We start from the raw sequence: 9,386 nt of genomic DNA on the forward strand, positions 1-9,386 counted from the left end.
GACGTCCGACGGCCTCCGGGGACGCCATTGGCAACCGAGTATAAGGAGACCGTCGGTCCCCCGCCTCGAGATCACCAAGGGCGCCCCCGCCCGCGTTAAGGACGCCGCAACGGAGGCACGCCCCCGGGGCGTGCCCTGCGTCTCCTTCTCCCACCCCTTCGGCCGGGATCGTGATTTCGCTCACGACCCCGTTCCGCAGCCTCCTTCTGCAGCATTACCTGCTCGCAGAAGGAGGCGAACCCTCTCCACGCCCCCTCGCCGCCCGCTGCCGCCGAGACGACAGCCGGAAGCGAGAGGTCATGGCCCACTGCGCGCCGCAGAGCACGGCGCTCACCCGCCCACGCTGGACACTCCTCCAGAGTGTGCTGCGCCGTGTCCCGCGACTCGCCGCAGTGGTGACACGCCTCCTCGGCCTCCCGCCCGATGCGACACAGGTACACACCGAAGCAACCGTGCCCGGTCATCACCTGCGTCACTCGGTAGGAGACCCTATGCCCCATCCATCCCCTGTTCCACCGGTCGAACACGGGGAGGATGGCCCGAACGGCCCGCCTCCCTCCTTCCTCCGTCCCGTGAAGGCTTTCGCGCCATTCCCGGGCGGCGGCCCGCCGAGCGCGGCCCCTGTACTCCGCCACATCGAGCGCCACCTGATCCGGAGCCATCCCCCTCCGCTGGAGGTCCCTGGCGTACCCGTGTACGTCCGACAACACGCGGGCCTCCAGCTCGAGGGGGATAAGCCCCGACATCACCATCGCCGTCGCGTAAGAGATGGTGCGATACCCCCGCACGATGCCAATGGCCAGCCTGCGCTCGATTCGGCGCAGCAGTGCTCGCACACCGCTACGCCCCCCGGCCAAGACATCGTACGCCCACACAGGGGCTCCGTACAGGACTAAAACCCGCACCACCACCGCGAACAGGCGACGCACCCGTCCACAGGGTCCCCCGAGGTTCGGGAGAAGACGACCGAGCGCAGCGGTCGCCCTCTCCGCCCGGGGCACTAGCGACTCGATGTGGCGGCAGAAACGCCACAGGCCGTCGAGCTCGAGTCCCAGGTACCGCATCTGGAACCCGACCTCGACCGCTCCCCCCCCCACGGCGAAACCCTAACCCTAACCCTAACCCTAACCCTAACCCTAACCCTAACCCTAACCCTAACCCTAACCCTAACCCTAACCCTAACCCTAACCCTAACCCTAACCCTAACCCTAACCCTAACCCTAACCCTAACCCTAACCCTAACCCTAACCCTATTTTTTTTTTTTTTTTTTTTTTTTTTTTTTTCCGAGGAGGTAATCACTATTACGGATACCCGACCCCTCCCGGGGGGGAGTGGGCCGGGTTATGTGGGACTCCTCGGCTGGTGGGTGCAATGCCGAGTATACCCACTAACTCCTCCCCGTCCGTCCCTAGGCTCCTGGGGGCACCCGTGGTCCGCGCGCGCATGTCTATCCGGTGTGCCCCCGCCTTAGCATTCCTCCCTGGGTGGGGGACGCGGCCTCCACCCTATCCTACTCTATCCGAAGGCGCCACGCAACGGACGACGTGAAGCCTTCCCCCCCATTTAGGCCGCCCGATGGACGTCCGGGCCCCCGCCCAAGACGTCCGACGGCCTCCGGGGACGCCATTGGCAACCGAGTATAAGGAGACCGTCGGTCCCCCGCCTCGAGATCACCAAGGGCGCCCCCGCCCGCGTTAAGGACGCCGCAACGGAGGCACGCCCCCGGGGCGTGCCCTGCGTCTCCTTCTCCCACCCCTTCGGCCGGGATCGTGATTTCGCTCACGACCCCGTTCCGCAGCCTCCTTCTGCAGCATTACCTGCTCACAGAAGGAGGCGAACCCTCTCCACGCCCCCTCGCTGCCCGCTGCCGCCGAGACGACAGCCGGAAGCGAGAGGTCGTGGCCCACTGCGCGCCGCAGAGCACGGCGCTCACCCGCCCACGCTGGACACTCCTCCAGAGTGTGCTGCGCCGTGTCCCGCGACTCGCCGCAGTGGTGACACGCCTCCTCGGCCTCCCGCCCGATGCGACACAGGTACACACCGAAGCAACCGTGCCCGGTCATCACCTGCGTCACTCGGTAAGAGACCCTATGCCCCATCCATCCCCTGTTCCACCGGTCGAACACGGGGAGGATGGCCCGAACGGCCCGCCTCCCTCCTTCCTCCGTCCCGTGAAGGCTTTCGCGCCATTCCCGGGCGGCGGCCCGCCGAGCGCGGCCCCTGTACTCCGCCACATCGAGCGCCACCTGATCCGGAGCCATCCCCCTCCGCTGGAGGTCCCTGGCGTACCCGTGTACGTCCGACAACACGCGGGCCTCCAGCTCGAGGGGGATAAGCCCCGACATCACCATCGCCGTCGCGTAAGAGATGGTGCGATACCCCCGCACGATGCCAATGGCCAGCCTGCGCTCGATTCGGCGCAGCAGTGCTCGCACACCGCTACGCCCCCCGGCCAAGACATCGTACGCCCACACAGGGGCTCCGTACAGGACTAAAACCCGCACCACCACCGCGAACAGGCGACGCACCCGTCCACAGGGTCCCCCGAGATTCGGGAGAAGACGACCGAGCGCAGCGGTCGCCCTCTCCGCCCGGGGCACTAGCGACTCGATGTGGCGGCAGAAACGCCACAGGCCGTCGAGCTCGAGTCCCAGGTACCGCATCTGGAACCCGACCTCGACCGCTCCCCCCCCCACGGCGATCCAGCACTGGGGAGGCGCCGCCAGCCGGGCCCGGTGGTAAAACCACATGGCCCTGGTCTTAGCGACGGACACCTCTAGGCCCAGAGACCGGATCGCGCGTACCGCGCGCCACGCGCCGCGCTCCGCCAGGCAGACGGCCTCCTTCGTATACCTCCCGGTGGCAAGCACCAACGTGTCGTCGGCGTAACACGTTAGGCTGACACCGGGAGGCATCCCCTCCCGCAGGACGCTGTCGTACGCGAGGTTCCACAGCAACGGGCCCAACACCGAGCCCTGTGGAACCCCCCGCACGACGCTCCTGCGAATCATCCCGTACCGGCCAGGATATTCTATGCTCCTGTCGGAGAGATAGTCCCCGATCACCCTCCTAAGGTACGGAGGCACCTGGTGGAAGACCAGGGCCTCCGAAATTCTATCCCAGGGGACGGTGTTGAACGCGTTGGCGATATCCAAGGAGATCGCCAACGCAACACCGCCCCCCTCCGTACAGGCCCCCGAGAGAGCCCTCACCCGCCGAATTGCGTCGACGGTGGAGAGACCCCCCCGGAAGCCGAACTGCGCCTCGCTCAGATCGGGGACTCCTCCCCCCGACAGGTGCCGGACGAGGCGTCCAACGAGAACGCGCTCGAACAACTTCCCCGCCTCGTCCAGCAAGCAAATTGGCCGGTACCCGGAGGGCGAGTCCCGGGACTTGCCCGCCTTTGGAAGGAGGACCAGCCTGCCCGACTTCCATAGTGGGGGGAACACTCCCTCCCTCAGACAACTGTTGAACAGCCGCCTGAGTTCGGGAGCGAGCCCCCCCTCCAATGCCAAGACCAACGCGCGGCCCGACACCCCGTCAGGACCCGGGGCCTTGCGGCCCACCCGACGGGCCCTGGTCACCGCCTCCCCGAGCTCGCCGGCTGACACCTCCCACTCCGCGGACCAGGAGAGAGGCTCCTGGCCCGGATGGAGGCGGTGTCGCTGTCCCCCCTCACGCGGGAAGAGAGACGTCACCACCTCCTCGAGTAAGGGAGGGTCCATCGATTCCGTCAGTGGGGGGGCCCACGCGCGCAGCTTGCTCATTACAAGCTTATACGGGCGCCCCCACGGATCCGCGTCCACCGTGCCGACGAGCTCCGACCACGCGTCCGCCTTGGCCTTCGCGATGGCCCTCCGGAGAGTCCCGAGCGCGGCTCGGTACTCCCCGTGGAGCCTCGCCTCCTCGTCGTCGCGCCTCCTGCGCGCTCGGCCATACTGGCGCCGCGCGGCATTGCAGGCACGCCGAAGCTCCGCAATGCCCGCGGACCACCAGTATGCCGCCCTTCTATGGTCGGACCGGCTCCGGGGCACCGCGGTGTCGCACACCGCCGTCATCACCTCCCGGAGCCGCTCCGCCCCGCGCGCCGGTGCCCCCCCAGCCGGCTGGGGCCCCCCCCACGTTACCGCGGCGACAGCGGCCCGGAACAGGTCCTCGTCCGCCCTGTTCCACGCCCATCGCGGCCGTCGGTCCACCTGGCCGTGCCGGGAATCCCGCGCGTAGAGGGCGGCGGGCCACACGTCCATGACTATGGGCGTGTGGTCAGAGGCCAGCTCTAGTTCTTCCGCCACCCTCCATCCCGACACTCGGCGCACGGCCGACGGCGTCCCCCATGTCAGATCGACAATAGAGACACCCTGCGGCCGCACGCACGTCGGCGTGGATCCCCGGTTAATCAACCGGAGATCCAGGCCGGACGCCCAGGTTAACACCTCGCTTCCCCTAGTGGTCGTCCTGGGACTCCCCCACGATACCGCGTGGGCATTGAAGTCTCCCAGGACGAGAACCGGACGGGCGCTGCACCGCGCGATGCAGCTACTCAGCCCGCCCAGGAACCCCCGAAAATGATCGAGGCCACGGCTCGGCGAGATATAAACTCCGACGACCGCGATGTCCCCCCACCGCACCGCCACGAATCCCTCGCCTCTCTCCAGAAGGGAGATCGACGGGGACCCGCGGCGGCCCTCCGCCACTATGGCGACGGAGCCGGCCTCGTCCCCCACCCAGAAGGGGTGATCGGGAACGGAGTACGGCTCCGCCGCCACTGCCAACCCAGTCCCCCGCTCGCGCACGGCCTGGACAAACAAGTCCTGGGCCGCACGCGAGTGGTTGAGGTTCGCCTGCAGAACCGGAATAGGCCTGAAAACATCCTACCCTGACATTTGCTCTGCAGGCTCCCCCCCCTGGGAGGACTGGGCCCCCGGTGTAGTCGGCTGCTGCCGCGCGGGTGCAGCCGCCGACTTTTCCCCTCTTCCCTTCACCGCCGCGCGACCCCTCCTCGGAGCCGGGGCACACGCTTTGGCCCCGAACCTGTGGTTCGAGGGCCTCCCCAGATCCGCGCAGAGCGGGCATCTGGGGGCAGCCCCACAGGCCGAGGCGCGGTGCTCGGTCGCACCGCACCGATAGCACCTCGCGCTCCTGTCGACCGTGCTCTTACAGGTCGACCGCGTGTGCCCCGTCTCCAAGCAGCGGAAGCACTGAAGGGGTCGCTCCCTCAGTGCCTCCACCCGCGCCGAGGACCAGCCGACCAGCAGCCGGCCCCCCGCCACCACCTTCCTGACGGCCGCGAGGGGGCCCTGGGCCCAACAGGAGCCCAGCACCCGCTCAGAGGCGGACCTCCGGATCTCTCCGACCCGGAACTCGGCCTCCGAGCACCCCCCCGCAGCCGCAAGTGCCGCCGCGACCTCCCTTGCGCTAACCGAGTCGTCCAGGCCAGCGACGCGCAACTCGCCTCGCTTGACGGCCTGGACGACTTTAACCCCAGTCCCTTGTAAGGCCTCAGAGACCCTCGTGGAGAGGGCCCGTGCCTTCTCTTGGCCCTCCGGGCCCTTTACCTCCAGGAGGATCCCCCCCGTCTTGGTCCTCCTGGGGAGCACCCCCGACTCAATCCCCAGCGCCTTGAGGTCTATTGCCTCTCTGGCCCTGGCGATCACTCCCGCGTAGGTGAGCTTACAGCTCTCGGGGATCGTGATCGCCACGGCCCCGGACTTGGGGGCGCGCCCCAGGGCAACAACCCTCCCACTTGACGGCTTCGCCGTGATCGCGCCGGCCCCCTTTCGCGTGCCGACCGCCGAACCCCCGGTCGCCGTCCTCCGCTTCGCCGAAGCAGCGGCCGCCGACTCGGCGGCGAGGGCTATGGCCGCCCTCTCCTCCGCCGCTGCCCGCCTCCTCTCCGCCTTCCTCGCGGACCTCGACTTCGCCACCGACCAGGAGGCTGGGTCGACCGGCGGCGGGATGTCCACGGGCGGCACCACCCCGGCGCTGGACACCACCACCGGCCCAGTCCTCCTGGTTTCGACCACCGCCGGCGGAGAAGCCACCGGCGGGGCATCGCGCGTCCCTCCCCCCCTGCCCTGGAGAGCCGGAACCATCCCGGCCAGGATTGCCCGGAAACGATTCTCCATTCTCGTTTCCAGCTCAGCATTCCTGGCCGCCACCATCGCGTCGACGCGGAGGAGAAGGGCTTGAGGGTCCAGTACCCCCGCCCCCTCCGCCGCCCGCGTCGCCGCTTCCGCCGCCGGTCCCGTCCCCGCGGTCCCGCCTGAGGAGGCGGAGGGTACCGCCCCAGGGGCCGTCTTTCCCGCGACCGCCCGCTTCTCCGCCCCCGCGACGCGAAGCCTCGCCCGGAGGTCCTGTACCTCCTTGGCGAGGGCCTCGGTCTGTTGGCGGAGACGGGCGACCTCCTGGCTATTGCCCCACGCCGTGCCAGTGTATGCCCGCTGCACCAGCGTAGTGCAATAGGCCCTGGCCAGCGCGGAGCAATCCCTGAGCTCCTTGGCAAAATTGCCCTTGAGGCCCCTGGAGACGGTGGAGACGCCCTCCACACGTCTCATCGCGTCCTCCACCTCCTCCGCCAGCTGCGCCGTCGGCAGCTTCCCCGCGGACTCCATTAGCTCCGCGATTTTGTGGAGCTGGCCCCTCTCGGCGCGGTCGCTGAGCACCTGCTCAGCACCCGCCCCCGAGGAGCCCTCCTCAGGGGTCCCCCCGACGACCCTCCCGCTGCGCGTCTGCAGCCCCCCTCCTGCCACGGACGGCTCCAGCCGGGGCCGCTTCCCCGTCGGAGCTCCGTCCGCCCCCCGCATCTCGGCTCCCGCGCGCGACACACCCGCGTCCGAATCTCCCGAAATCTGTGATGACGTTTCCGTCACCACAGCTTCGCTGGTAGTATTTACCTCCGAAGGGGCCCAGTGGTCCACCACCTTCGGCTCGCAGTCGTTGGATAACGACGCGCTGTGGCCTGCTCGCCCACCAACAGTCGCGCCGGTACTGGGGTATCCCTCCCCTGCACCGTAAACTAAACTCTTTTCCTTTGTGCCGTCCATGTCTATTTTGTGAAAACACCCAGCCTTGCCCTGGTCCGTCACCGAAAATCCCGTCCCAACTCGGCAGTTTTCGCCCCTCCGTGCGAACCTTACCGGCAAGGGTGCCCCTACCAGGATCCGAAGATCCCGCCGGCATTGCCTCGCACATCGTCGAGGCTACTTCCTGCCGCGTACCCCCCGCTCCGTTAGCCACCCACAGTCGTGAGTGCCCAGGGACCACCGCGAGGAGGTGGAGCGTGGAGGATTTTAGGAATATGACCGCCACCACTGTGGCATACCTAGCAGTGGATCCGAGTCACCACTGCCAAGCCCATATCCCCTAGGTCCCCCGTTACCCTAACCCTAACCCTAACCCTAACCCTTTTTTTTTTTTTTTTTTTTTTTTTTTTTTTTTATCGTGAGGAAATGTTTTATACATACCCCGACTCCCTGGGGGAAGCCGGGGTTATGTGGGATTCTCTCCGGGGGGCGGAGCCCCCGGAGACTACCCACTAAAACCTCACGCCCACCTAAGCTACATGGGAGGTGCCTGGATCACGCGAGTACTCAACAGGACACCTCCCAGCTAATACATGCCACCCCGGGGGAGGGGTTAACCTCCCCCACTGCCTACGCTATAAGACCCCGGGCGGAGGGACCCGCCCGGTGTCCCCATCCCTGGAGCCTTCGGATTGGGCTTCCCGAGCCCCAGCTCGGTCCACCCACAGCTCCCGGAGTCCTCGTGCCCCGCTCGGGGCCAGTGTCCCGAAGGAACCAGCCCCGGCCAGAGCAAGAGGACGCCGCCACCGGAAGGAAGGGCCGTCGGAGGCGCGATCCGGCACGCCCCGACCCTTCCTCACCCAAATCCCCCCACGAATCCCCCTCCCCTAACGGGAGGGACGGACCGACACCCCCCCAAACCGGGAAATTAACCCGGGGGGTGTCGGCCTATCACGGGGGGAGCTATGCTCCCCCCCGGGGGCCCGGGTCAGCTCACACCCCGGGCCCCCGAGTTCACCGCCCCCAGTTGTGGGGGCATAACAGGGCGCGGGGAGACTCCCCGCGCCAGCCCCACTCCGCCCCCCACAACCGGGGGCACACGTTGACGCGGGGGAGACCCCCGCGCCCTCCCTACCCTCTCCGCCCCCATCCGGGGGGGCACACGTCGGCGCGGGGGTCGTCCCCGCGCCCACACCCTCCTCGCGGAGCCCGGGTCCCGCTCCCGGGCCCGCTCGGCGGCCTCCTTCTGGGTCATTACTACCTCACAGAAGGAGGCCACCGCATTCCACGACCCCTCGCTGTCGACCATGTGGTCGACCACGGTCGGCAGCGAGAGGTCCCACCCGCCCACTGCGTGTCTAAGGACACGGCGCGGCTCGGCCCAGGCCGGGCACTCCTCTAAGGTGTGCCGCGCCGTGTCCACATCCTCGTCGCAGTGGTGGCACTGCGTAGTCGGCTCCCGCCCCATTCTATGCAGGTACTCTCCGAAGCAACCGTGGCCGGAGAGCACCTGCGTGAGGCGGAAGGTCAACCTTCCCCGCCTCCCGCACCATATGTAAAATATGGGCAGGAGGGCCCGGACAATCGGACGTGTGGAGGGCGTTAGCAACGCCCTCCACTCCGATAAACTTTCCGTCCGGGCCTGGCGATTCTGGCCCTCGAGCTCCTCCTCCTCCTCGCGCGTGAGTTCCACCCCCGGCGGGCGGCGGAAGGAGCGGGCGATGTGGTATAGCTTCGCCCGCTCCGCCGCCACCACAGTGAAGGGTGGAATCACGGCGAGGAGTCCCGCCGCCTCGGTGGAGATGGTGCGGTACCCCCGTATGACCCGCAAGGCCAGCCGCCGCCGCACTCTTTCAAAGAGCTTGCGGCTAGGCGTGCTGGCCTCGAGCGCGCGGTGCCATACGGGGGCCCCATACAGGGCTATAGACCGCACCACCTCCACATAGAGGCGGCGTACTTTCAAATCCGGCCCCCCGACATTCGGCAGCAGCCGCGCCAATGCGGCTGCCGTCTTCTCTAGTCGGGGGGCGAGGAGCTCGAAGTGTCCATCGAATCGCCAGCGGCCGTCTATGATCAGGCCCAGGTACCTCATCCTGGGCCCGATCGCGACGGAGGTTTCAGCGACGCGAATCCACAGGTCCCGACCACGGGGTGGCCGCGGCGACCGAGACGATCCGTATAACCAGATCGCCTCGGTCTTTGCGGCGGCCACCGTCAGACCCATTCTGCGGATTCGCCCGACCACGCAGTCCAGGGCGGCCTCAGCAAGGTGCCTGGTCCTCCTCCAGTCCTCCCCCTCGGCATAAACCAGGGTGTCATCTGCATAACAGATGACACCCGTATCCGGGGGGAGGACAACCCGC

Source organism: Halictus rubicundus, unplaced genomic scaffold, assembly GCF_050948215.1.
Source record: "Halictus rubicundus isolate RS-2024b unplaced genomic scaffold, iyHalRubi1_principal scaffold0220, whole genome shotgun sequence".
NCBI lineage: Eukaryota > Metazoa > Arthropoda > Insecta > Hymenoptera > Halictidae > Halictus > Halictus rubicundus.